Here is a 26758-nt window from a genome sequence, read left to right on the forward strand (position 1 = left end):
GGCAAAAGTCAATGGGATTTTTTTTTGCAACCTTAATGCTGTTAAATCAGACTCTGTTTTAGCTCCAACCTTTTCATTTCTTGATCTGCAGCCATTTGAGAATGTGCTGTTATATACGTAATAAATCTTTAAATGATGCTTCAGTCTGAAGACTCTTGCTTGCCCACAAGAAATTTTGGAAGCTCTGCGCTGTCACATCATTTTTCTGCTAGAATTTTTCAACTGTTTCTGATGTGGTTTTAGATTTACCTGATACATTGGATACATAGATTAGGTATATTTATTGTTTTTTGTGTATTGTAATGAAAAATTATATTTGGCCTCTGACAGTCCCAAATCAAGATCAAGAGAAGGTCTATAACACTTTGTGCTCCGTATGGGTTTTTTGAAACATTCCATGATGGTGCTTCTGTGTTTGTCAAGCAAGTTTCTCCATACATAAAATGGAAACTATTTTTGATGTTTTCCTAAAAACGTTGTTGTATGATTAAAATGCAGGTTGCTTTGGACAGGAGTAGTCTGTGTTTCTATAAAGAATGATGCCAGACATCTCTGGTGTATCAGCGAGGGACTGAGCAGTAGCTGCAGCCATTGTCATTAGGATCCTTCCTTGTGTCCTGTGTTCACTGCTGCCTTCAAGCAACACGAGTCCTGGGCTGGCAGATCTGCAAGATCTTTCAGGTCTGTCAGGAGCCTAATCTAAAACATGCAAGTCAGTGTCTGATCCTTCCCATTTGCAAGGGGGTGTTCCTGAGTTCTGACTAATTTTCTTATTTATTTAATCAGGCTTTGTTTCATGGGAGAGAAGCAGGGTAATTCCCAGTCCAGTTTTGAAATGCAGGAAAGAGCATTTGCATCATTATCTTGATTGTGATAAGCATGTGACCCCTGAAAAAAATGGGCTGATTATAGAAAAGTCTTCTGTCTACTTCTGATTTCACTTGCTCTTCTTTTGTTGGCAGCTCAGGATACTACTGTCTCAGCCTCACTACATGGAGACGGCTACAGGTGTCACAGAAACTGGTTAGTTATTACAGAGCACTTTGTAAATAATAAGCTGCAGTAGAAAAACAATTATTATATTGTTGAAGCACAATTAATTCTTCCAGTAAAACTACAAAGAATAAATTCACAAATTAAGAACTTGAAACTGAGGTTTTCTGTCTGTAAGAACCAAAAGACATTTTTGTGGTCTTACTTCATTTTCAGTTTATGAAATAACTTATTTTCATCATGCAGAATTACCTAGTATGCAAACTCTTGATTGAGTACTTGAAAACAAACATGGCTTTGTACTAACTTGTTATTTTCCCTGAAGAATGTGTGTGCCCTTTCTTGCACTCAACATTGTACTGCTTCATGTGGTTTTTGTCTTTAGTATATAACCCACTGTGCTCCAGCTCCACACTTGATTAAATGGCATTATGAACTCTCTAATTATAATACCTTCACTTTATTTCACTCGAAAGGATTGGCTCTGGTGGATGGTGGTACAGACAATGTGCAGTGTGAATGCACTAGCTGGAGTTTTCTTTGTTTGTGTTGTTATTATATGCATTGTGCGCTTGCCTTGTGGTCACCATCATGAAGGTAAATATGATTGTGACATGACATAACAAAGAGGTGGTGTTGTTTGCAAATGCTTTGCTATCCAACTAATAGTTTATACTATTACTATAGTAGCAAATATTGAATATCTCTCACATGAATGCAATCTCCAGAACACAAAGATGTTTTCTTGGGGTGCTTTTGGGGTTTTTTTAAATGGGTGTGAAGCAAGTGTTAAAGAAATAACTTTTCAAGCAAGGTTTTTCTAGGAAAGAAAAATAGACAAAGAGGTGTTGTTTATGGTTTCTGTAGCTAATGTGGAGTCTGGAGCTATAATGACAAGGAAGTTTGGTATGATGTTGGAAGCCTGGTTTTCTTTCCCGACAACTTAATTAACCTCATGAACAGTAGCAGAGTTGCTGTATGGTCATTTGTATTTGTGGATTTGTCGCGTCTATACACTTTCTTCAACAAGAAATGGCTGAGGTCTTCAGTGAGGTTTCATTGATGCTAATGTTAAAGTCTGTAAAGCTGTTTACATGTTCTTATCTTCAGACAAGAACCATATCATTTTAATAGTAAAATAGGAATAAGGGAAGCTAATGTTCTTACTGACTAAAACTCAGTGCAAAAAGTCCAGGGAATTTGATGGAAGAAGGGACAGAACAGGAATTTGCAGGGAGTGGTCTGGATGTAAGGGTTTAGTTTGCATCTTAACAGTTACAGTGGGAAAATAGCAGAAGGGCAACATTGTTGTGAGGACCTTACTGAACAGGAATTAAAGTAGTGGATCATAGATGCAATAGGGTTGTAGGGAAAAAAAGAAAGAGAGCATAAGTGGAAATACAGTTGTATGCTCAGAGGAGTCATTGGATCAAAAAGCAAATTACAACCACTTAGGGTGCAGGAGGGGCATGGCCTTGTCCCCCACTTGGTGGTGGGGCTCTCTTCCCCTTCTCTTCAGGCACAGCCCTTGCCTCCCTTTGAACTCTCTCCGTGAGCAGCCCGATGCCAGGTTATATAATCCCTGCTTACACTGCCTTCAGCAAGTGGCCATGGAGCTGAGCTCTGCCAAACCCAGTTACCCTCCCTCCCTCCTTCCCAGAGATGGCAAGCAGCTGAAACGGGATGTGCATCCCAGGTGTGCTGAGGCTGAACCAGAGTTCTGAACAGCCAGCCTGAGGTCACCACTTGCATCCACACACTATGGCATGAATGAAATGCTTTGGGTTATCTTAAAATTGCCACAATTTCAATGTCATTCAGGCACTGTAAAAGAGGCATCAGTAATTATTTCTGAGTGCTGCAATTTTTGTTTTACTTATGAATGTTGGGGAGTGGGAGGTTTGCAAACAAAAACCTGGTACCCATTAAAAAAAAACAAAAATACCCCTCCCCCCATAAACAAAACCACAAAACAAAATGACAAATCCCAAGCCATTGAATTTTAGTGTCTTTTTAGTGTGGTCATGGGGACGTTATCTCTAAGGATATTTTGTGTCCTGCGAATCAGAGCTGTGGGCTGCTGCTTTGTGTGTTTGCACCAGTGATTTTGCAGAAGGCTGACAGAGTCCCTGGGCTGAGCCCAAGAGCTGTGGGCTGGCAGATGTGGCAGGCAGCGTCTGTGCGCGGTTGGGAATAAAGAGCCCTTGTGCCTGCTGAAAACGCATGAGATTATAAACGCGAAACTGCTGAAACCGTCCCTTGCATTGGAGGTCAAAGAAATCCAATTTGTTTTAAAAATAGGTTCAGTACGTAGGTTTTCTGCTTTAACACAGCTTCATGTATTTAGGATCTTGTAGAAGATGCGGAGGGGGGAGTTTTGGAGCAAAGCAAATCACTGGCAGATTTAGCATCGTGTACGTGTGTGCCAGGTTATTCTTAGCATGAGTGGAGCCCAGTCAAAAGACTTCTGGTTTGTGTGCCATTCTGTTGTATTTTAAACTAATGTTGTGTATAATTGGCCTTCGTTAAGGGGAAAATGTAGTGCTGTTTGCTTACATCATGCAAAGTAAAATTAGCGACCAAATTAATAATAACTCATTTTTCAGGCAGGGACTAGGAGCTGGTTGCATGGCACTACTGTATGGGGCAGAAGCAGCCAGCTCAGTTTTTATATTGTGCTCATTAATACTTTCCTCCTCCTTTTCTCCTTTATGTTGACATTAATGTTAATTACTTACTTGCAGCAACCAAAAAGTATTGATGAAAGCCCATGAACCCAATGTGCTTTTGTAAAATTAGTTTCCTGCTTAGGCAGATATTTCTGTAATAATTGACACAAACCAGCCTCAGACAGAGGCAGGGGAAAGCTGGTAGTATGATTGATTCACCATATTCTGTGGTTATTTCATGTTTATAGTAAAGAGAAGACTATAAGTATAGGGCCAGATGCTCCACCTGAGTCCTTATCTGAAGATGTGGCCTGAATAATTTATTAAGGTGCTGTCCTTTACATTCTCTTCAGCTAGAAGTCTTGCCATAAAAAACTCCAGAATTTTTAAACCTATCTCTTGTTTTGCTTCGCCTTTGTTAAAATCGTGGAACATTTTAGACAATCCCAACAATGCAAATACTGGTGCAGAATAGGAAATGATATGTGCAAATGCTACAGTGTGTATACTGCAGTATGGGAAAAATAACTGCCCATTTGTAACTGAATTCTCTCATCTGCTTAGTATTGTAGGTGTTAAAAGGGACTGGTTTAATGTTTTAATGACATGTTAAACTGGCTGATTGGTTTGGGGTTTTTTTTTCCTTAAAGATTAATAAATAGGCTCTTTTGTTATCCCACATTACTAGGAGATAAGAAAATTGCATCATATAAGATGCGATCCCCAATAACATTTTCTCTTTGAAGGGATGAGTAGTTCCCTGGTGCCAACCTTGTGGCTTTAACGTGATCTCCCAAATAGCACAAAGCTTGTTACTTTAAATACTGACTTTCAAACAAGCAATATTCTCTTCTGTCTTGCAGGACAGCTAATTGTGCTGATTTTCTCTTGTTTTGTTCTCTGATTTTCCTTTTTCGATAGAAAAGTGTAAATATTATAAAAGGTCAGGTGGTTTCTGTCCAAGTAATGGATTGCTTCAGGCATTAAAAATGATGCCTGTTTATGGTCCTGCCATCTGCAGGAGCAGCAGCCTATCATAAAGTTACTGTATTGATCTGTCACTAGTACTGTCTTGTCTGCCAAATGAAAAATGGCTTAAACTCATAACCTGGGCCAGCAGTTTTCTTATTGTAAGCCAGACAAAAAATGCTATTGATCTTCTTTGCTGAAGTGTTCTTTTCACAGCTTGCCAGCATCAACATACTGTTGTCCTTAGTCAGGGCTAATTAGCTAATAATTTAATGCAACTGAGACAGCAATCTCAGTTTGGTTTAGCAGCGGGGGAATATGCTGTAACTTCAGAAGTATGGCACCTTGTTAAAGCACCATCATGACTGCAGTGCTTGTCTCAACTTTTACTCTCTCACTTCAGGTTTGATTTGCTCCACAGTAAAGAATAACGGTCCACTTAGGCTGAGGTGTGCTGTCACCTCAGGATTTATAGGAAGCAAAGCCCAGATGCAGTGTTGGCGTCTGTGTTCTTGTAAGGTGCTCTTGGTTATGCACTTGCACTTCAGCTTTATGATCACTTCTTGAGTGAAACCAAATAGTTCATTGAATGAATCGGGATCCCTGTGGTTCGGGAGCTACAGCCCAGATGGATTCAATCACCTCTGAGAAAGCCAAATATACCTTTTTTTGAATGATTCATTTGGTTTTGTTGGTTTGTTTGGGGGTTTTTTGTGAAACACCAACCAAACGAAAAATCCACTCCTGAATTGTTTTAAATCAAAGTTTATAAGATAGATCTTTCTTTCTACGAAACGCGTTTTCTTAATCCTCTTACTGCTGTGGAGGCCGGAAGGTTGCAAGGAAACTCAGATTGAAAGCATGGGGAAGATCTCATCTGCTCACACATGTGTAGAAGTCTTCCACTCCTTTTAATTCAAATATTCAGTTATGTGTATGAATGGAGTTTGCTTGCTTCCAGTCCTTAGCTGTGTAGGGGAAGTAATTGCTATAACTTCAGCTAAGGATGGCTCAATGTCTATCAGTCCATGTTCAGTCTTGTGGGTGGTTCTCCTGGCTTCTCACATACTTTTGTGGTGGTGAAAGGTACAGCTTGTACAACATTCCCTTTAGGATAAACAGTAACAAAGCCTTCTGAAGTATAATTACAAGTGTTTTGCCAAAAAAAGAAACAGACATCATCTCCCAGTCTTGACCCAAAGCAGCTTCTTCTGTTAGTCTTGCCCAGACAGTGTAGGCCATGTCATAGTTTATATTTCAGAATCATGCATGATTCAAAGTTGTATTTTTGTTTTCTGTTCCATATTGCTGAGCACAGTGTGAGGCAATGCACAAGAGGCGGAAGAAAACAGATGATCCCTGAGGGAAGTTATTCTTTACACTTCATACATTAGTTTCTCTGGAGTGTGGGTACATATGTTAATTTTGTATATGAAAAAGGAGTTCAATCTATAAGGATACTTAAAATTTGCTTGAAGTAAGGCAACTTTTAATCTCTGAAAGCATCCCCAAAGTGCAATTAACTATTCTGATGTCCTGATGACTCAACAGATGCTTCTGTAAACTAGAACACATCTGTCAGATTATAGAACTGATATGCTGCTATATGTGATTTAAAATGACTGCCCATAAATGGTTGTATTGGGATAAATATCAAATAGATGGCAGGGGTGTCCAGCTTTGCAGTAGTCCTTTAAAAACATTTGGCAATGCACTGTTCGTTGTCACTCTCTGAAGCTGGCTACAGTCATGTGAAATGCCTGACTCTTCCTTCGTATCTTTAAAACTTGTTTGGGTTTTTCTGTGTATTGCCAGCTCTCTTCTAATGCACACAGGCTATTGAGTGGTATTTTTGATAAAACAGTAGAACTAAAGATTTTTTCTAAGCCTTTCTGAAGATTACCAGTAGCCAATTCAACTGATTTTAGACTGTATTCCATCTGTCTAGCAAAGAAAGAAAATGCATTAGTAGTCCACACATGAGTAGCTTATTTGGTGTGTGTTCTACAGTGATTCAAGACTGATCTAAAATATTCATCCACAATTACTGGTGCAGCACAGTTCAAAGTGCTTCATATCTGTGGGTTTGACTGAGAAATTTAACGAAAATAGCTGCAAATTGATTCTGTATGTAATTAATGAAACATTTCATTCTTATGTAAATATTAAATGCTTGGCTATTTTTTCCTCTTTTTTTTTTTTTTTTTTTCCTTTCCTCTTGCTGAGCTCCCCCTCCCTGACCTCCATTATATATTTGTTTGTTTTATGGGATGGTGGGTGGGCTGGCATGGGGGCATATTCTCTTGAGAGGAAGAATTAATAGCTGAGTCCTGTGACTCATTCACTGAACAAACAGCTGTTCTCCCTCTAATTCACCCTTGCTCAGATGTCCATCCCACCCCGGGAGAGGAGCTGCCAGAGGGCACTGTTTGCCTCTGCCTCAGTTGTTGAAACTCAGTCCCCTTTCTTGTAAGAAGAGCACTTTCCTTGACCGAAGCACCCTCATCTCTGGTGGAGGGACGCAGCAGCCTGGCCGTGGCAGCCACATCCCCAAGTGCCTGGGCAAGATTTTCCAGGGCTCCCCTCTCACAGACTAGTGGCTTTGGCACAGCAGTGCCTGTTTGGAGCTGGGGCTGGGTGACAGTGGCTTCGATATGGGTTAAAAGCTTCTGGTGTGTTGCAGAGAAAGGGCTTTCAAGGACAGCGGAGAAACGAGTGGATATTTGTGCAAATATAAGGAGTGAAGTCACTGAGGCAGGACTGGGGTTTTGTTTAGGGTCTCTCCCTCCCTCTTCCAATGTCACAGAAAATTAATTCTAGTTTTACAAATGCTATCAGTGGAAGATTTTAAGAACAGCCTGCGGTAAAACTTGCAAGATCTCGAGGCAAACTGCATCTTGCTTTGAAATTACTGTCTTTCCAGCTCAGATGTCCATGCAGAGCATGAATTGTGTAACACTGCCTCTCTGATGTTGCAGATGACCTCGAGTTTTAGCATGGGCAGCCTGGCAGGGCTTGGCATCGGGGAAAGCCCCTGCAGCCCTCCAGGGAACCAGAAAACCAGGATCCAGGGCTACCAGTTTGAGAGTACTTGTGTAATAGCTTGTGTGATAGACGGCAAGGAGAACTATCAAATGACCTGAAGAGAAGATGGGGAAGCTGCTTCTAGCTATTAAATCCCAAGGTACGACTCTTCCTCTGAGACATCTGTGCAATTATTCCTTTTGGAGCATTTATTGCTATGACATTAATTTGCATTAAAGGCTTGGATGTCTAAAATTGTGTTTGCCTGCATCGTATTTGGGTCGTAGTGTTGCAGCTTTCCTGCCCTTCACTTCCCTGCCATGACAGCAGCACTCAGGCAGGCAAAGCAGGCAATAGCCCCCCTGCTGCACCCTGTGCAGGCATGGGGTTGGATATGCATGGTGCTTAGTATCACAGAAGAGGGTGGTTAGGGTATTCAGTGAGCTGATGTGAAGGCACTCAAGAAAATGAACTTGGCAGAGGATACATTTAAACTTCTTTGAAATGCCTACCTTTGCATTTAGAAAAATGGAATTTCACCCATAAGTCTTGGCACACCTGCTAGGGACAGTGGCTAAACCCAACAAAATAGATGTTCATAATTGAGTTGACTGGCAGCAATGTAGAATGTTAAATTGCTTTTTTTTTTCCCCATCCACATACACGAGCTTGTTTCCCTTAATATGGATCTTCACATCACTTGAACTGCTTTCTGTTCAAATTGCTGTTCACTGGTGAGTTCCATTCTGATTTAACTAAAAGCAGGGAAATAGCCTTCTCATCTCCACTCCCATGAAAGGAAGGTAAGAGCAGGAAAGGGAATTTGTATGTTGATGAAGTTTAGGAGGTTATTAGGCAGAGATGGTAAAAATAAACCAACCTGATCCTGATTTTACATTGCTTTTAACTTTCAGGTGGGCGTATGAAATGGTTTATATGTGTTTTCTTCAGATACTTTAGTAAGAGCTCTCAGATATTGCCTTTTGGTGTTAAAAAAAACACTTAATTTAACTGTCTCTGTTTCAAGGTTAAACTGGAGGGATTTTCACTTTGAACTGCTAAGGTCAGAGCCCTCTTACCACTGTCGTTTGAGGTAAGTGGGCAAAGGAAAATTTTGGGGATCTCAGCTAAGTTCCATAAAAGGGTTTAAGTAAGTGGCAGATCCAGCTCAGAAATGCAGAAGTTGGGGTGTACCTTCTACAGGAAAACACCTGTTTAAGAAGTACTTTTTAGCTACAGGAAAGTGAAGAGTTTTTTCTTGTAAAACCTTGGTACAAAGCTCTAGAAATGGTCTAAGGCTTTGTGGGTTTCTGTTTGTTTGTTTGTTTGTTTGTTTGTTTGTTTTTAAATTTTTCTCAAAAACCAGCTTTCCTCACTTTGGTGCTCTGTTTTTGCACGTACATGTTGCTGTATTCACAACTCTGTTCCATACTGCATAGGGAGGAACGTTTTCAGACCAAAAGAAATCAAAACTCGTTTATTAACAGAAGATGTTCAGTGTAGTGAAACAAGGTGAAAAAGATAAAACTCTACATTTTTATTGGTGGTGGTGTAAGTTTCCTTCAATCCAGTATTTTTTTCCATTATGCAGGTTTTTGGTTCTGCCCCCCAGCAAAAATAATGCACACGTGTTGCATGTAGTTCTAAGCCCTTTGCTCTGCTACTCTCCTTAAGCAGTAATGCTGTAAGGATTTAGAAATTATTCTACTGCCAAATATAAGACATTTGTTACACTCAGAGATGATGGCTTAATTTTTAGTATTCCTTGGTGGTTTATATCTTGACATTTCTTATGACCTACAATTAAAATTACTTTAGCGAAGTCTCAACTTATATCCAGATTTCTGTGTGTGGTTGAGTGTCTCCAGGGAGAGCCTTGAACTGCTCACTAAATCAATTTTTTCTTTTCTCAAAACAGATTAAATATGTTATACCACTTTATATTAAAAAATAAATAACCCCAGATGACATAACTGCTACATTTAAAATCAAAAAATGTGCTCTGCACATTTTGACGGGTAGTAATTTTGATGCCAATGCTGTGCTGATAGTATTCCACCAGAGAGAGCAAAGAATGGTTAAAAACAAGCATGTCTAATCCTATCTCGCTGTTTTGCTAGTCTCATTTGAGAATTAGGTTGATGGCACTCTACTTGGGTGGGTGCTAACTGCTAGATGTGGCAATAATCTTCTTTAGCAGAGCCTGAGACATTTTGCTTCCACTGCCTTGTCTCCCTGGAGTAGATTTTTATTTTTTTTAAATTTGTCTTACTCACGCCTACTGCTTTCTTTTAAGGTCAGTCTTCTTGCTATTCCTTTAGCAAGATAGGCTGCAGAACTTGCTTGTGACTCACCTGTGCCCTTAGCTGATGGTGCAAGTATAATTTGAGTCGACTCCTCATGTTTACTGTTTATTTTGTATCCAACACACGAGAGGAGCTGAGGGAAATCGGTAGCTGCTGGTGCTCTACAAATCTGCAGAGGCTATACAGGCAGCTGTATGCAGGGAGAGTCAGATGCACTGGCTATGCCAGAAGCAGCTTTTGTTCCTTCAAGCTACTTCCATGGCTGTGCTTGAGTGGATTATTGTTTAAGGTTGTGTAAGTACAATAGGACTTAAGGAACAGGGAAGGGGAAATTTTTTTCTAAAATAGAACAAAACACACTAAAAAAGTTTCTACGGGAATAGATGGCCAATGGTCTTTAATAATGGGATTTTACAAGAGATGTCCAGTCTCCAGAACAATGGTTCAGTTTAAGCCAAGGTTAATAATGCTTGTTGTCCTGTGCCTGCGGGTTGGCAACTCAGTCCTCTGCTGCAAACAGATGCAATCTAATGTGCTGCTGCCTGGGGAGGAGCTGGGACTGCGATGGTCACTTGTGAAACGATAACGAATTGCAAACCTCAGCTGGTTTGGGTCCATCAGCCCCAGGCTAACACTGACTGTAGCTGGCTGGGCGCTGTTGGGCTGGAGCAGGAGCTGCCTGGACTGCTTTGCACGGGCCAGACACACAAAATCTTTATTTCAGCTTGGGCCAAAGCCACCTCCATCAGATTACAGTTTTGCAAAGATACACTGAAATGTCTGTCCTCCTGGTCTTATTTCCCTGTTCCTGCTTAAACCCCTGATCTGTTCTACTGACTCACGTGCAGCCCCTTAAATCTGGGCTGTGAGGCTGGGGGGCAGGTGGGGTGCAGGAGTGCCCCAGGGACTTCAGGGTTTCCAGGGCTGTGACAAGAGAGCAGAGACATGGACTACAGCAATCTTGGCCGACTCATGCCCGTGTTTTTAGGTGCACTGGATCCATCTTAGATGCAGCCTGAGAAAGAGAACAGGATTGGAAAAGTGGTTCTTTCAGTAATTAGATTTTTGTGGAACAGCTTGGGAGAAGAAAAGGATTTTGTTGTTCTAAACTGGAGGTCATGATACTACTGCAAACGGCTCCTGTTAGGCCTTAAATGCAAAGGGTATGGCAACAACCTGGGCCTCTCCTTTCCATCCCAAAATAAGGAAATTGCAAATTAATGGCTTTCTACAGCTGAGAAAATGTGTACTTCAGTTATGTTTTATTTTTTTGAAATAATGTGAAGTACAAGTTTGAGAAGGCTTTCATTTCTGTTCATGCAGAGAAAAAGCTAAAGGTAGTTGTTTGGTTTTTTAAATTGGGAGAGCTAGAGAAAATGGTGACTAAATAAACAAAACGTTTGCTTCTATGGACTGGTGAGAAATAAGATGAGAAAAAACACAAGCAAAATTTCCATACTTATTACTGTGATTCGTTCTTACTTTGCTGTACTCTTGTAGCATTCTGCCTGGCAGAGTGAGCTTGAGAAATCTCGGAGGACTGGTTGTAGTAATGACTTGATACAGGAGCCACCGGTTTGACTGAGTGTGAGAGTGGCTGCACTGTTCAATGCTGCAGCCCCCTATGAGGACCTGCTTCTTCTATTTTGGGAACAAAACGGTGTCAGGAGGAAAGGAGAGTGCTGGCCCTGGCTTCTCCTGGGACTCTGCAGGGCATGAGGAGCCCTGCAGGGGGGAAGGCAGTAGGCTGACTGCAGGGGCAGGGAGGAGGATGTGTTAGGTGCTGCTGGGTGAGGCACATGGCAGGCTCCAGTGCAGCCTGGCCACTTTCTGTGGCTTTCTGCTACTTGTGTTTGGAAGGAGTGTGCATCCTGTCTGTTCCATCAGATAAATGTCTGTATTTTACAGCCATGTGGCTGCTGCATTTTGGTGTGATGTGTTTGCATGTTTTTTGGTTCTTGTTTTAACAAGGATTGCTGAGGAGCAAGTCTAGGTGTAGGCAAAATTCAAAGTTGTCAGAAGCTGCAGTCCTGCTTCCCTCTGCACAGATCTTCCCAGCTTTACTTTCCTCCCTTGTTCTGTCTCTGCCCAGGAAGGAGCACACCAACCTGCAACGACATTGGTCTTTCTTTCCTCCCCAAAACAGTCGCCTATTTTGCATTACTTAGTTTAACAACATTTTTTGCTTTTCTCTTATTAAACTAGCAGGCTGTTTCCTTGTCAGTGTGGATGGCATCTGGTGCTCATCAGGCATTTATTCACAGTTGATTTTGAGTTGCTTTAGAATTTCAAGAAAGCCCAAGTTTCTAAAAAGTTCTGATAGAGGGCTATGATACCTAATAAGGACTGCATATAATAGTTAAACTCTCTGTAGAAGTTTGTTAATGTTTTCACATAGCAGAAGTATGCTTGCTGACCAGTAAGCTTATTTAAAAAGAGCAGCACTTCGTGTTCTTCACTTATGACCCAGTTACTGCTGTGGATAAAGGAGAAGTTGGGATTGCTGACATGCTGTGGTTTTAAGGGAATTTTGAGTTCGAACACATTCTGCAGTTCAAGAAGGATAATGCTGGAACTTTGAAATAGTTTGTGAAAGTAGGAAAATACTCTAAAATGCACCACTCTTATGCATTTCCATAGGAAGGTTATACAACGTTCTTTAACTGTCTATCCTAGCAGTATTTTTGTTTTTCAAGAATTTCTGCTTGGGTGTTTTCTGTTTGCTCTCTTCATTTTTGTTTGGGTATGTGGAGTCCAAGTGATCTTTTGTGTATGGAAACTCTTGGTTACCTTTAGAAATTGATTTATTTGCAGGTTTTTAAGTCCAGCACAGGCTAAGCGCTGAGGTATAGACAGTGAGATACCCTGGGGTTGCTCTTGCTTTCCACAGAGGGTAAGGCTGAGGAAGAGAAGCAGGATTCCAGGACTATCTGTGGTAGTCCAGAGAGATCTATTATAAACTTGTCTCTAAAATCTGACAGCCACCATGGATATGATGAGAAAGCAGGGAAAGTTCTTTGTGCTTGACCTAAGTCCATTGCAGTGATACAGCTGAGATTAGGAGGTTTAAAGATGAACTCCTTGTTACTTCCCTATTGGATTTCCTCCAGTTCCCCCTTAGAGTATTTTTATATCTTTTCATTTTAAGACTTGGAATGCACAGTTTGTTCTGGGTGTTTCCCATATATATATATATGTATATGTATATGTGTGTGTATATATATATATATATATATATATATACACCCCGTTTCCATTAATTTTGGCAAAATCACTAAGAAACAGAGCACCATGTTAAAAAATGTTGAAACTATGTAGTATATTGGGCCAAAATTGGTGGGTTTAGGAGCAGGGGCTGCAGGGGTGTGGGGCATTGCCTGGGCTGCCCTTCAGGAGTGCCCTGAGGGATGGTATCTGTCCCGGAGTGCAGTGAGGGTCACCCTTGAGGGCTGTGGCCACCGAGGCCAAAGCAAGGGCATCCCTGGGGGGGGACTGGGACCTGGGGGTCCAGCCTGGGACAGGGGAAAGGGAGTGAAGGAGGAAGGAGTAGCCCAAGGACAAATGAGGAGCGAGGAGGAGCAGGCAGAGAAGGCATTGCAGACACACCCCGCCGCTCTCTGTGCTGCCTGTCGCCTCAGCAAAGGCATGGCCTGGGCTGGGGGTGAGGCATGGCGCAAACCAGGGGAGAGGCTGGGAAAGCTGTGGGGAGGAAAGGTGTCCGAGCCAAGTTGACCCTTGGGAAGCTGCAGGAAGAGAGCTCCCATCAGTAGTTGCTGAACTGCTGAGCCTCCTTTTTTTTTCCTCCTCAGTTTCTGGAACAATAATTAACAGTGTGTTAATTGTCAGTAAATAAAATAAAACTATATGAAATTCCCCGAGTTGAGATTCTTTTGCCCGTGATGTGCAGACAACAGGTTTGGATGATTCTTGTATTGCTTTTGCTACTATTTAAACCTTTAGGGTTTATTTTTACAGCTTTGGTTTTGAACTTTGGAAACCTAGAGATAAAAATCCCGTAAAAACAAAAAAAAACCAAGAAAAGAGCTGAAAGCTGAAATTTTTATGTGATGATGAGACTTTGGAGAGCTGGAGAAGGGACACAATAAAATCGCTGGCGTTGGCAGCCCTGCTGTGTAGCCTCTCCTTCCTCCCCCGGCTCCTGCAGCCTTCCTGTCCTGTCCAGCTCGGCTCCTTCACAGAGCTGATTTTTACGGTGTGATCTACTCGGAGCAAGAGTTGTGCCGTGGTGTAATGGTAAAGCACCACAAACACATTACTGTAGGAGCAGCCTAGTGCAGAGTGTCCAGCATCGCGAGCATCCAGCGGTCCGTAGCCAACAAAGCGTTTGTGGCCAAAAACCCACGTGGTTTTGTGTGCTCCCCCTGCTGTCTCTGGAAGAGCAGGAAGCCCTCCCGGCTGGAGCATCCCCCTCCTTCCCCCATGGGCACCCACAGCTCCCTGAGCGGCCCGGCGGGTGTTTGCTGAAAGGATTTGGTGCTTCCCAGAGTTCACTCATGCAGCACGCCATGGGCCGTGACCCGGGGTGGGTGTGGGAGAGGCTGGGAATTGTGCAGCATGGAGGTCTTGTGCCACCCTAAGGCTTAGAACACACCTGGAAAGGGTGGCCGAGGCCAGCCAGGTGTAAGGGCTTTCCAGTTAACACCTGTTCTCTACCATCTATTCTCATTTGCAGGTGTAGCCCACTACCCCTCAAGTTTCCAGTGAGACTGTTTTGGGGACCTTTCTAGAAACAGCATGAGAGAAGGGACCAGGCTTTAAGAAGCTAGTTTTATTTTTAGAAGCTGATTGCGGTTCCCAGCAGGACCCTGTGAAGTGTTTTGGCAGAGCTGGGGCTGGAGTGGTGGGGGGACATTGTACAACCCCCGAGCAGGTTGTGAGGGGAAACCAGGGAGCAGATGCTGGTGGGGACAGTGCCAGTGTCCTTAGAATCGGCTTGGACCTGCTTTATGAAAGGGGTGGGTGGTCGGTAATGTGAATTCACAGCAATGTTAATGGATAGCCCTTTTATTTTAAGAGATGCTTTATAAAACAAAGTAGGAATTGTGGTGCCAGTTTTACAGATGGGCAGAATAAAGCACAGAGGAGGGGGGCAAAGCTTCGGGTTTGTGTGCTGCAGCAGTGCTGTTCAGGCTGGTTTAAACAGCCTCTGTTCCTATCCTCTGCCATGATGGCTGATCACTCCTGTCTTGGGCCCGCTCCCTGTGTTGTGTTGGCACAGCTGTTTATGAGACAACATGCTGAAGGAAATTAGTTCCCCCATTCCAGCTAACCATGCAGCTGCACAAATGCAGTGTTGGAAGTAAGAGTCCAGGAGGGAGGAGTGAGAGGTGAAATTCAAATGTCCAGGTGAGTGCTATATAGCCTGATCTGACAGAAGTCCAATCCAGTTACACCTGGAATGGTACCCAGATCTTGGGGCAGGCAGAAAATTAGGTTTTTTCCTTTGGAGAAACAAACTAAAATAACTAATTGTAACTTCATTAAAGACCAGTCTGCATTAGCTGAGAAAGTCACGTTAACACATACTAAATTTGAGTCAATTAACGTGTTTTTCCTGCCTTGCATAAGCGAAAGAAAAGCACTGGGGAAAACTTCTGGATGAGAATAAATCCTTTCTGGGCGGAAACATTCACAGTGCAATGAGGCTTTAAAGCAAATCATTCACCCAGGCTGCTTGTCAATATGTAACTTCTCTAAAATTGCCTTTTGTGAGACAAGAAAACCAGCACTGTTCCTGTATGGAGCAGACAGTCCCTTGGTGACACTGGGTGTGTTGGGGTGGGATGACTGCTTCTAAGAAGGTTTTCACTCTGTTTTTGTTCTTTGTGAATTACTGGTGAAAAGGATAAATATGGCTGCAGAACAAACATTGCATGCAACTAACAAGTTATTTGTAATAACTTGAGGCTTTTCTTCTGCATTTTTTTTTAAGTCACCTGTGACTTTTGCATCATTTGAGTTGTTATGAAAGGGTCTGCTCCCACAGCTGGTCGTTGGGGAGGAACCTGGGCTGGTTGCAAGTTGCCTGGGGTTTGCTGTGTTGGTTTTTGTTTTGTTTTGTTTTGTTTTCTGGTAGTATATGCTTTTTTATGTTTAATGGAATTTTTTTTTTTTTTTTTTTTTTTGTATGGAAGTTATTTGGAAGTCAGTTAAAAGAGAGGCAAAACGTAGTCACTGTGTTACTTTTCTCAATATTTGCCGAGTTTTGGAGCCTGGTAGTGTAATGTTGTAAGGACACCTTGTCTGCCTGCTGAAACAGCATGTAACAAAATACAGACTACCCGTAAACATTCCCCCATCTCCCTTTGCAATCTTTCTTTATAATTAAAAAAACATTTCCTAGAAGTTGCAGTGCTGTGCCAGTGTAATCCATAAACTTGTTTTGTTTTGCTACGGAGAGGATGGTGGTTCTGAGGTATTTTGGCGTATTTTCTTAAGCAGTGTTTGGGGGTTGGTTTATCTCTTTTAATGGCACTTAGCTCACAACAGTCAGTGAGTACCCTTTATAAAGAGAATAAAAGAGACTTCAGCATGACCTTTAACTGAAAAAAATTACCATTTGGCTCAGGAAATTTTGATATAAACCTCAAGAGAATTCTCATTATCTTTTCCTTGTTTCATTGTTACAGGCATGAAAACCTGTAATACTTAAACTGCTGAGTGAGTCTCAAAAGCTTGGAGGTGGCGAGAGCTGGGCTGGAGCCCCAACCCACCCTCAGATCTGGTCCTCCTGGCTTGGTCGTTGTACTTCTAAATGCTTTTAATTCATTTCAGGTCTTTTCAGTGAGCTAATTCAAATGCTGCTGTGTTCTGCAGCAGAATGGAAGCATGATGTGTCTGTATTTTGATTGCAGGAAAATGGATCTTGTTCTGTGAGGGCATTGAGGAAACAGTCCCCAGCTACAGAGAGGAAGAAAGGCCGGTGGGAAATATTCAGGTAGGAGAGCTGTGTGGATCATCAAGCAATAAAAACTCTTGTGGGCCTTCATTCTTTTTCCAGACACTGTGTCGTGTTTGATGCTTGAATGGCTGATCTGGTCACTATCATAGTTTATTTGTTGTTTTAAGAAGCAGCCCTGTTTGGTCAATTGATTGCAACAACAAAACACTGCAAGCAAAACCCTCAGCATAAACATTCCTCTGGCTATCCCTGGTACAGTATTGATCCTGATACAGAATACAAACAAATTACTCTTTGCGTGAACCATTCGAGCTATAAAACAGAGCAATAATATGTTCTACTTGCTGCCAATAAATGTGCATTTATAATAAACTAAGCAGAAATCCCTGAGTAGAAGTGAACAGTAGTTTCAATAATGTGTTCAATATCTTATGTCTGGCTGTTGTACTGAATTTTAAAAAAAGCACAGTGGGCACTCCAGGGTTTCTATTTCCTCCTTGACTTAAGAAAAATAATCTTTGCAGACTTGTTCTGTTGCTGCTTTTCCTTTGCTTTTGGGGTTGTTTTAGATATTTTTAAGCACTTTATAAAGTCATAGGTAAGCTGATCTCTGCCTTATTTTCGGCGTAGTTCATTGCTTCTCAAAAATTTGGCCTACATTGTAATTTTCTTGTGGACCAGCTACCTCTCCTTACACTGCTGTGTTGGTCTTCTCTATTTTTGCTCCTTGTCATATCCCAGTGGTATTTCCATGTATTGGGAAATAGCACTGAAGAGACTTCCATGCATCTGTAGTTGCTTTGAATGCATCTGAAATTAGGAGGCGACTCAGTACCCTGCGACCATCACCACTGGGGGTGCATAACTGAACCCATTTCCAAAAAGAAAAAATGTTACTGATCATCAGAACATAGATTTTTGTTATTATTATTATTATTATTATTTTAGGTCTGCTTTACCATGCTCATATAATCCACCTCTTCCATATTTTCAGTGCTGTACTTTGATGAGTTACAGACAGTTGACCTCAAGGCATTTCTTGATGAACATTTCTGTCTGCTCTCAGCCTTGAAAAACTCAACCTTTTCAAGAGCTGTATGGGAGAAAAATGTGTAAGACCAATATTTATAGACTGAAAGAGAAGGGAGAGGAAAGACTAAAGTGTAAAACTTGCTTCCAGCAGAAATGCCATCCCTCTTTTACCTCTGATAATTAGAAGCATTTCTGACATGGTTACCAAGCAAGATAGCGGTGAGTGCCTGCCATTTGCTGTGCATTTCTACTGCGCGACTGTTTTCCTTCCCAATGCTTTCTGCTATGTTGTTTTCAGACAGCCACAAATTTCTGATACTCACTTATTACATTATGATTCATCAATACTCCTACATTTCAGTTAATTCCAAGTATGTACACATGATTGTTTGTAAAAATGCAAGGTTGTGATTCAGGTTCAGATTCTGGGGTGGTTTTTTTTCATGGTGTTTAGCAAAGCTTGTTTGCATAACTCCTTTCATTAATAGTGCTAGCTGAAATAATCCTGAAAGACAAGAAGGGGGAGAGTTTTAAGTGCCATAATTTTTGCCAGGGAAAGATCATGGCTGTATTAAGAAATACAGCAGTACTGATTTTAACTCTAATAGAAGATTTAGAGATCATTACAAGTAGTTTTTAGAGGAGACTTAAATGGTATACTGTATTTAATGGTCCCTGAATATAGGTCTAAGATGCTGGTGTTAGATAATAAAAATAGTATGTGAGGAATAGAATGCAGCAAATAAATAAGAAAAGGAAACACACCACCAACCCCCACCACATCAAGAAGAACTCTGTTTTTAAAACTGTACTCTTGAAAATTTCCTGGAGATTTCCCTAGACTTGGATCCTCATTTTAAAAAATAAAATAAAAATCACTTTTCTGTACCATAAGGAAACTTGGGAAAGAAGTTCTTTGCTGTGCCTTTGGGTCATGTGGCCTCGCTGCTGTAGAGCTGGAATGTTTGCCTTGGTATTTCCGGAGGCTTCATAAACACGCAGAAAAAACAGTGGGGTTAGGAGAATTTTAAAAATATTGCTGTATTTTCTCCTTTTCTCCCCCAGCTCTTTTTTTTTTTTTTTTTTTTTTTTTCCCCTCTGACAGTCTAAATTCATTGCACTTCAAATGTAGGGTTCTTTTAGGAATTCAGAAGAGTTTTTATTTGATTAGTCTAGTGAATTTTAAGAATTACATTAAAATATTTAGTGATTTTTAATTGCTGAGCTTGTCTAGAATTATTTCTTACTAGATATAATACCTGGCAACCTGCATATTAAGCCTGGCTCTTATTTAGATGGTCTTAATGGTTTACTTTTGGCATGTGTCAGTGTGAGTGGCATTCAGTAATCTGACTTGATAGCTGTCATCTTGCAAGGCAGAGTAATGCAAACAAAAGATGAGCACTCAGACAAGGTTACAGTGAAGAGCCATTTCCTGAGTCCTGCTGTGGTGGCGTAGAATCCCCAAGTCAAATCAGAAAAGCACAGAATTAGTTCTGGCTCCTGGGATATGAGGGATAAGATTATGCAAACCTCTTCCATCCAACTGTAGGAGCAGTTCATGCTCCTTTTCAGACTTTGCATACACCATCTTAAACTGGGATTATGAGGACCTCCGTGTGTCTGTAATGCCATGGATATGTTGTCTTAGTGGCAAGGTGGGCTGAAGGGACCCTGCGGTCCCTCTTACAGCCTGGGCTGGCAAAGCTGCATCTTCTCCTCCTCCCTTCCCCTTCCAGCCAAGCTGCCTTTTGAACAAGGGCAGAGAACGTATCTGTCCTAAAAATAACCTGGCAAAAATGAGGAGGAGGGGAGGATGAATGGACTATTTTCAGCTTAACCAAGTCCATTCTCTGCACAGCACCATGAAGCTGTCCTGACACTGCCAGGAGGGGTGGGGTGAAGGCAGTGCAGCGGGAGCTGGTAACAAGTGGCCAGAGATAGGAACTGCTTGTTTCAGATTCCCTTTGTGAAATATCCCCCAGCCATGAGCCTGTGTATTCCATGGGACTGCTCAGGACGTGGTTAGTGGGAGGTGTATAACCATATCAAGGCAGGCTTGTTGCTGAATCAGACTGTTTATTGCATCAGAAGTTACAAAAAGGCAGCATAGTTTGTCTTTGAGCTTCCTTTTTAAGTATGAAGCGGTAAAGTTGTTTTTTTTCCCAACTTCAGGCCCCAGAGTGGCACTCTGAGGAGGAGCATGGGTAGGTCTGGAATTGAGCAATGGCTTGGATTTTGCACTTTGACAGGGCTTCTTCACTCCTTTCTCCTGTCTCCTACTGAACTTTCTGAATTCTCTGTATAAGTGTGGCTAATCATTGAATTACATTCTCCTAGTGTTGAAATGTATGAAGTTTAGAATCATTTATGTTAATAAAGTACATCTCATGTTTTAGTTCAATGAATTTTGTGATGTCTGATTGCCACAGGTTGTCACATTGTCTGACTCCTACTCTACTGCTCTGTAGCTAGAGCAGTTGATTGAGAATGGAATGAGATGAAGCTGAGAAGGTTTTTTGGAACTATTGTATTGTAATTTATAAGGAAAAACAGAGTTTCAAATACTGCCTTAAATATAAAAGCTCTGGTAAATATAAGTACTCTTTTGTAAAAGTAAGCCATGAGTCCAAAGGCAAACTGTGTTTTGAGCTTGTCTGCTTGTATATATGGGTTTTTTTTTTCCACTGGACACATAGAAATGTGTACGGCTGCATAAAATGCTGGTAGCTTCTTGCTTGAGTTGTCTTCAGTGTTGTACTTTTTAGTAAAATGCTGTAGCACCCCAAGTTTCAGGTAAAAAATTCCACCTATTTAGGTAGCAGAAATAGTCTACAAGAACTTCCTTCTTTTTTTGGAGATGGTCCGAAGTTCTGTCTCGTTCCTTAGGATATTTCACTGGTTTGTCACTTTGTGCCTGTAGGAAACAGTGCAAAGATTTTTTCTGATTTTGTAATGATACTATGTATATCCAGATAATATTTTTCATGGCTTTTGGCTTTGCCCCTTCCCATCTAAGGATTCCCAAGCTTTCTTAGGAAACTTTTGTTTAGGCAGGCCAACAGGAGTCATGGTTGAAATTTGTTCTCAAAAGCTCTGTGTTCCTAATGGCCTTTGGCAGTGGTTGGGAAAGATGTCACTTCAACATAGTGGAAAGCTACCCAAGTAAATTATATTTTTAATGAAGGATTTTCTATCTGGATGAATTGATACTGGCAGGACAGTATTAGTTAAAAATACAAGAACCTTCTGCAGACACATTGCAATCTATCCTGGTTTTACTTTGTCTAAACAAAAAGCAATGTACACGCAGTGAGCGTAGACAGGTCTTTTAGTCTGAGGTACTTCCTTTGGCAGATGGCTTCTGATTATTTTATCTTTTTTTTTTTTTTTTTTTTTTGGAAGTAAGTATTGCTTTGAAGGGAGACCAAATAAAATCAGTATTCTAGGATTGTTTATCATGTCACTGCATGGGAGATCGCTGTATCCTGTACTAGAACTGCTTTATGGTGGTATGTACAAGATTCTTATGGCCTTATAAAGGATGCTAACTTGCATTCCTCTCTGCAAAGAAGTATTTCCAAAGGAAATAATACACAGATTGAGTATTTATTTTTGTTCAATACAAAAGCATTCAGAGCTAACTGGCAAATATTTTAGTTCTCTACCCTCCCTTTTTTCCTTTAATCATGTTAATCTCTTCAGTGTTTTCTTCTGACTGTTAGAAATGTGTTCTTTTAGGGTACTTTAGATCAGCTGATTTACAAGCCAAGATTTTTTATCTTTTCACTGAAAGTGTGTGTAGGTAAAGGGACTGAATGGTTATTTGACTTTTATACCCTGCACTTATGTATACTGTATATTTTAGATACATTAGATGTATGTGTAAATTGAGAACAGTTGTCGCTGTCGGAACAGTGGTTGAGGATTACATATGTATTTTTAAATGACTGAAAAATCTAAATAAGGTTAAATTAACCTACAATAATCATACTGTTGCGTATTTTTAAATGTTTCATACCAAATAGTATTTAACTGCATTTCTCTATTTCACCTCCTTGAAGTTAGTAAATTCAAGGTATAACTGGTTTTTCACACATTTTATTAGGCCTTGATATTTCTGACAGCACACCTTTCTGTTTCAGGCCTTTAAGTGGGAAGAGAGAGAGAAAATTATTTCCTTCTCAAGACAAAAGAACAGCACAAGTGTAATCTCAGCTCTCAGTTTTTCTTTTGTCTCTCTCTCTTAACCTGGTGTGATTAATTTGGTTTGATTTGGTCATGTTTTTAGAAGTTTATGAAAGGATGGGGAAAAGGGAAGCAAAACACTCTTTTGAAGCAAGTATCAGTGATTCAAATGCTGCCTTGAATCATAGAGATATATATGACTGAGATCTGTGTTACTGGAGTGTGAGAAATTCTGTGTGAAATGCCAGCAGGTGTATTGCCCAAACTGATGATCAGGCAAGGGACAGGGACAGGTATATAGACTGCTTGTACTCTGCTGAGAATGTGTAGTCTTCACCACAGATCAAACGAAACCTTTTCAAAGAAAATGTTTTAAGCTAGCAAATCATGGAAAACCTCCATATACCCAATGTAATCTTAAAATCTCAGGAGTCAAAATAAAACTAGTTCATCTGCAGAATATCAATGTGTGGAGGAGTGTGTCTGCCACACCTTGTGGGGTCCCTTCTCTCTCTTGCTTAAAGGTATATGTCCCATACATCAGAAAGCTCAAACTGAAAGCTAAAAATACTCCTTTACAGTCGAGTGGGAGGAAAAAGAAAACGGGCATGAACACCACCTTCCAAAGATACAAAATGTTTGCTACAGAACAGTCTGTTGACACAGAATGCAACAAAATAATTATGTGTTGAATAAGGTGTTTTCTTTGTTGCCTTTGATTAGGGCACTTCAATGGAATTTCCTCTTGCCTGAGTGCTCTATTACTGGGTGGGCAGAAGCTCACTAACTTGAATAGGTTGGTTTCTGCTAAATGTAGTTTAGCAGTGACCTTTTTATTACTGTGCTTTTAAATGTAAACATTCCCAGTTTCTTCAGCTCTCTTCTTAAAATCTGCCTTCCCCGCCCCCCCTCGATGATCTTCATCGCTGTCCTTTGATTTTTGTCTGATTTTGCTCTGAATTTATAAGTTTCTCATACTACTATTGCCAACCATTAGACTGACACTGCTCCTTTAGTAAAAGCTATGGCACCAGGGGGGCATTAGTTTCTTGGGTCCCAGTTTGATAACAGATTTCCTTCTCTGGGCACGTTCCTCTTTTGAACTGTTCAAATGTCCACAAAAAATAGTGAATTCTTTGTTTGTTGGTGGGAGGACCTGTGCAGAACCCATTTAACATCTACAGTATGGTAATGGTTTCTGGTCATTATTGTTCTGGACCTGATAGAAGCCAGAAGTGGAGTGCTCTTTATCAGTTTGTAGAGTCTTGCAGTGCTTTGCTCTGCCTTTCCCTCACCTTTCCCTTGGGCCTTTTTGGTGCCTGGTGCCTAAACACCTGCCTGGTGCCTTTTTTCTTGTACTGCCTCAGAAGTTCTCACCTGGAGACCCCGGTTCCCTCCATCTGCTCACAGCACTCAGAGTCTTTTGGGAAGTTCATGCAGAGGGAAAGCATAGTGCTTGCAGCAGAGGGTATACCCCAAGAGAAGATGTACTTACACCATGTCTTGTGGGCAGATACAAGCTTGATGTGCTTGTCTTCAGCTGCCCACGTTCTGTGTGGAGCCAGAGCAGAAGCCCCATATCCATCGTTCGCATTGTGTTGAGCTCGAGCTAATAAGCTCGGTCTCTTGGCAGGATGTGTTAGATCAGGCTTACTGCTGTGCTAATTGTGCTTACACAGCTTCCAGTTTGGAGCTGGCTCATTTACAGCTGGCTTGGATGGTGGCCAAGAAGGCTCGCCTCTGCCTGCAGTATGCCATGTGGACATACACACATCCCGCACTTGAACATGTCTGTCAATAGCAGGAAATTATATTTGGAGGGAGGGGAAAATCTTTGGCCTGGCCGCAAGTGTAAACAAGGATAATATTAATGGATGAGGAAGTAGGTAACAGTTTTAATAAGGAGAAAGTTTGATTATTCCTGATTTAGACTCACTGCCACAAGTTGTTTTCAGTCTGTGTGTTTGGCCCTATCTTGTTCCTCATTTAACATTGTTTTTGTAGGGGTTTTGGTTTGAGGATTTTTTTTCAGTATATCTTGGGAATGCTTCCCAGATTTAAGAAACCTCATTGTAGAAGTGAGCAGCCTGGTATTTTAACTGAGAAACAGAAACTAATCTAAACACAATGTTAAAAAAATGGGCAAACATTCAGAGGATAGAAACTTGCTTTTATGATTAGCCCATCCACTGTTTTTTGTCTTCCCTTACTTCATATGCTAGCAAGTTATTGTGTACACTGGCTCTAATGCAGTGGCAAGGATTGGCCCATATTAAGTGTTGAAGTGCTGTAGTGACCTAAAAGTACAGGATACTCATTAGTAACAGGAATTATTCAGGAAGAAGAAACCCAGAGCTGTAAAAAGTTCATGTTTGTGTATTTAGGTTTTAAAAGCTGGAGCTCAGAATTACTTGAAAGCCACATCCTCAACTGGCAAAGATCAGTTTCATCAGTTACCAGCAGTTGTGTCATTGGCTTCATGAAGAATGTGTCCCCTTAATTATTACGAAATCTGTCTGTGGAGGAAGGTGGTGGTGTATGGGAACATAGGAGTGTGTATGTATATAAATATAGAGAAAACTGGGCTAGTCTCTGAATTTATCCTTTAGTAATAAAGTGATTCATCAGCCACATTGCTATGAGCTCTCTTAAAATTTGAGCCCATTTTTCTCAAACTATTTTTTAGTCACAAACATCCATGCATCACTGCATTAACTTGCCTGACAGTTTAGAGGCCACTTCTCCTTTTGAGCAAGCCTTGAAGAGACAGTAACAACCCTCTAGTTCTAAAATCACTGTTATTAAAACAACCAGGGGAATGTATCTCTGCAAAGGCAGAGTTGAATAATGATTTAGCTCCCTGAATTAATTTGAAATTTCAGCAGCACTAAGTAATATTTTAGTGGCAGTATAATCCTGTACATTACATATTAAGTCTGCAGACTGCACTGCCAGAGGAAGAACCCTGCAGTATTAAAGTGACACTGTAACACCATGGTATTATATTCAGGTCATTAGGGGGCATTTTACAGGATTGAAGTTATCTGGTGGAATGTCAAGGGTGAATCGTATATTCTCTGTTTCTTTGCCTCTCCAAATATGTAGATTAGGGGTTTAAAAAAAATAAATGGCACGTTGGTCACCAGTGTTCCTCCCCCATCTCAGCCCAGTGTATCACCTGTGCACCACTTGCACAATCAACAAACACTGAGAGGGGAGGGGAAGGGGAGTAATAGATGCAGATGGCTCAAATGGCTGGTGAGAGAGCACTGTACTGAGGGTTGGGGGCTTTTCTGTATGAATCACAATAACTGAGAGACAAGCAGAAGCTCAAGTATTTGGCTTTGTGGTCAGCAGGTGTCCAGAATGATGGAAAGTTCTGAGCTCCAAGGTGGGTGTTTCCAGAGCAGGTCCCTAGCACTAAGAGGCAGGGGCACTCTTGTGGTTGACTATACTAAGGGAGGTAAATGCCTCTCTCCCCTTTGTGCTTTAGAAATTCCTTCTAAATTCATGTGTGTGGCCCATCATAATGATTTCGATACCTCTTTTCAAATGTAGTCATCATTCAGACAGCTCTGGTTGAATTTAGAGTATTAGGCTGTGAAAAGCATGTGTTCTCAGCACCTCATTGGTGCCTCTGGCAGAAGTTGCTGCCATTCAGATCAGCTAGCTAGATAGTTCACATGATTATTCTGTACACCATTAGAGACAAACTGGGCTGGGTTAGTTTAAACATGTAAATAGTAGCTTTGGATCATTTTTCTAAACAGATAATCATCACACAAGTAGCTTAGCTGTCTAATAGCAGATTTCACCACACCAGTCTTCCCTCATCTTTCCTTCACTTTGTTTAAACTACAGGTTTTGGGAGCATTTGTTAAAAATAAAAACAGTGATAAAAAAGGATCACTGGCAACAAATGAAGTTGAAATGATGTTTAACTTCCAGTGGTGGGAATGACAGTGGTAACATGCTGGTTGGTCAGGGGATCATAACCTTTTCGGATAACAGAGTGGCCATCATACGAATGGGGGGGCATGGCTGTCATCTTTCTGTGCTCCAAGTGGTTGAGGGGGGAACCCCAACAACAGTTTGGTTATTTGAAGACTTTGGTTTCCTCTAATCTACAAGACGGTCCAATTTGTGGTAGGGTAGTACCTGTTTTCTTCTTGCTGCACTTCATGTGATGGGAAACTCTCAGAAAAGTCTCATGGGCAAGAGGCGTGCCTGGCTGCTGCAGACCAGTGCTCAAAAGAGTGGGGAGGATCCTGGACAACTGGGCATTATTTTTACAGGTCTTTAAAACAAAGATACATAAGATAGCACTAAAATCTTACTAGGGAGTAGTGGCAGGGCTGGTATTTGTAGAGAAGTGCTGGCTAAGCCAATGGCAGCATTGTCTTACCTGGCAGACCTGCTGCTGTAGGAGGCTGTGAAGGCAGATCAGCAGGTTAAACACGGCTGTGGGCGACAGCTCCGTGAGCAGACATGGAGGGAAGCACATGTTCCTGCTGCTGTCAGACTCTGGGTGCTGGGAAGTACAGGCAGTAAACTACAGGCAATAGCTGGGCTCCTGTACCCTGCCTAAAAAGGTGTCTTCTGTTCAGAATACCCAGTTAGAGGGATCACTGAATTAACTCACAGTAGCATGTTTT

At 41.3% G+C, this 26758-nt stretch overlaps 1 protein-coding gene across 9 annotated transcripts in view; it reads left to right on the forward strand.

The window, feature by feature from the left end:
• ZMIZ1 (zinc finger MIZ-type containing 1) overlaps positions 1-26758 on the forward strand; it is a 339063-nt gene that overhangs the window by 101040 nt on the left and 211265 nt on the right. For 7 of the 9 annotated variants that reach the window (XR_010722301.1, XM_066191513.1, XM_066191512.1 and 4 more), the window contains one exon: positions 16837-16919. The exons of 1 other annotated variant lie outside the window; for it this stretch is intronic. The gene's annotated coding sequence lies outside the window, so the exon portion shown is untranslated. Of the gene's footprint in view, positions 1-8681; positions 8749-16836; positions 16920-26758 lie in introns of those variants that run through there. One more of the 9 variants, XM_066191515.1, reaches the window with a different exon arrangement.

Source organism: Chamaea fasciata, unplaced genomic scaffold (genome assembly GCF_029207755.1).
Source record: "Chamaea fasciata isolate MVZ Bird 193981 ecotype frontalis unplaced genomic scaffold, bChaFas1.0.hap1 SCAF_9, whole genome shotgun sequence".
NCBI classification, from domain to species: domain Eukaryota; kingdom Metazoa; phylum Chordata; class Aves; order Passeriformes; family Sylviidae; genus Chamaea; species Chamaea fasciata.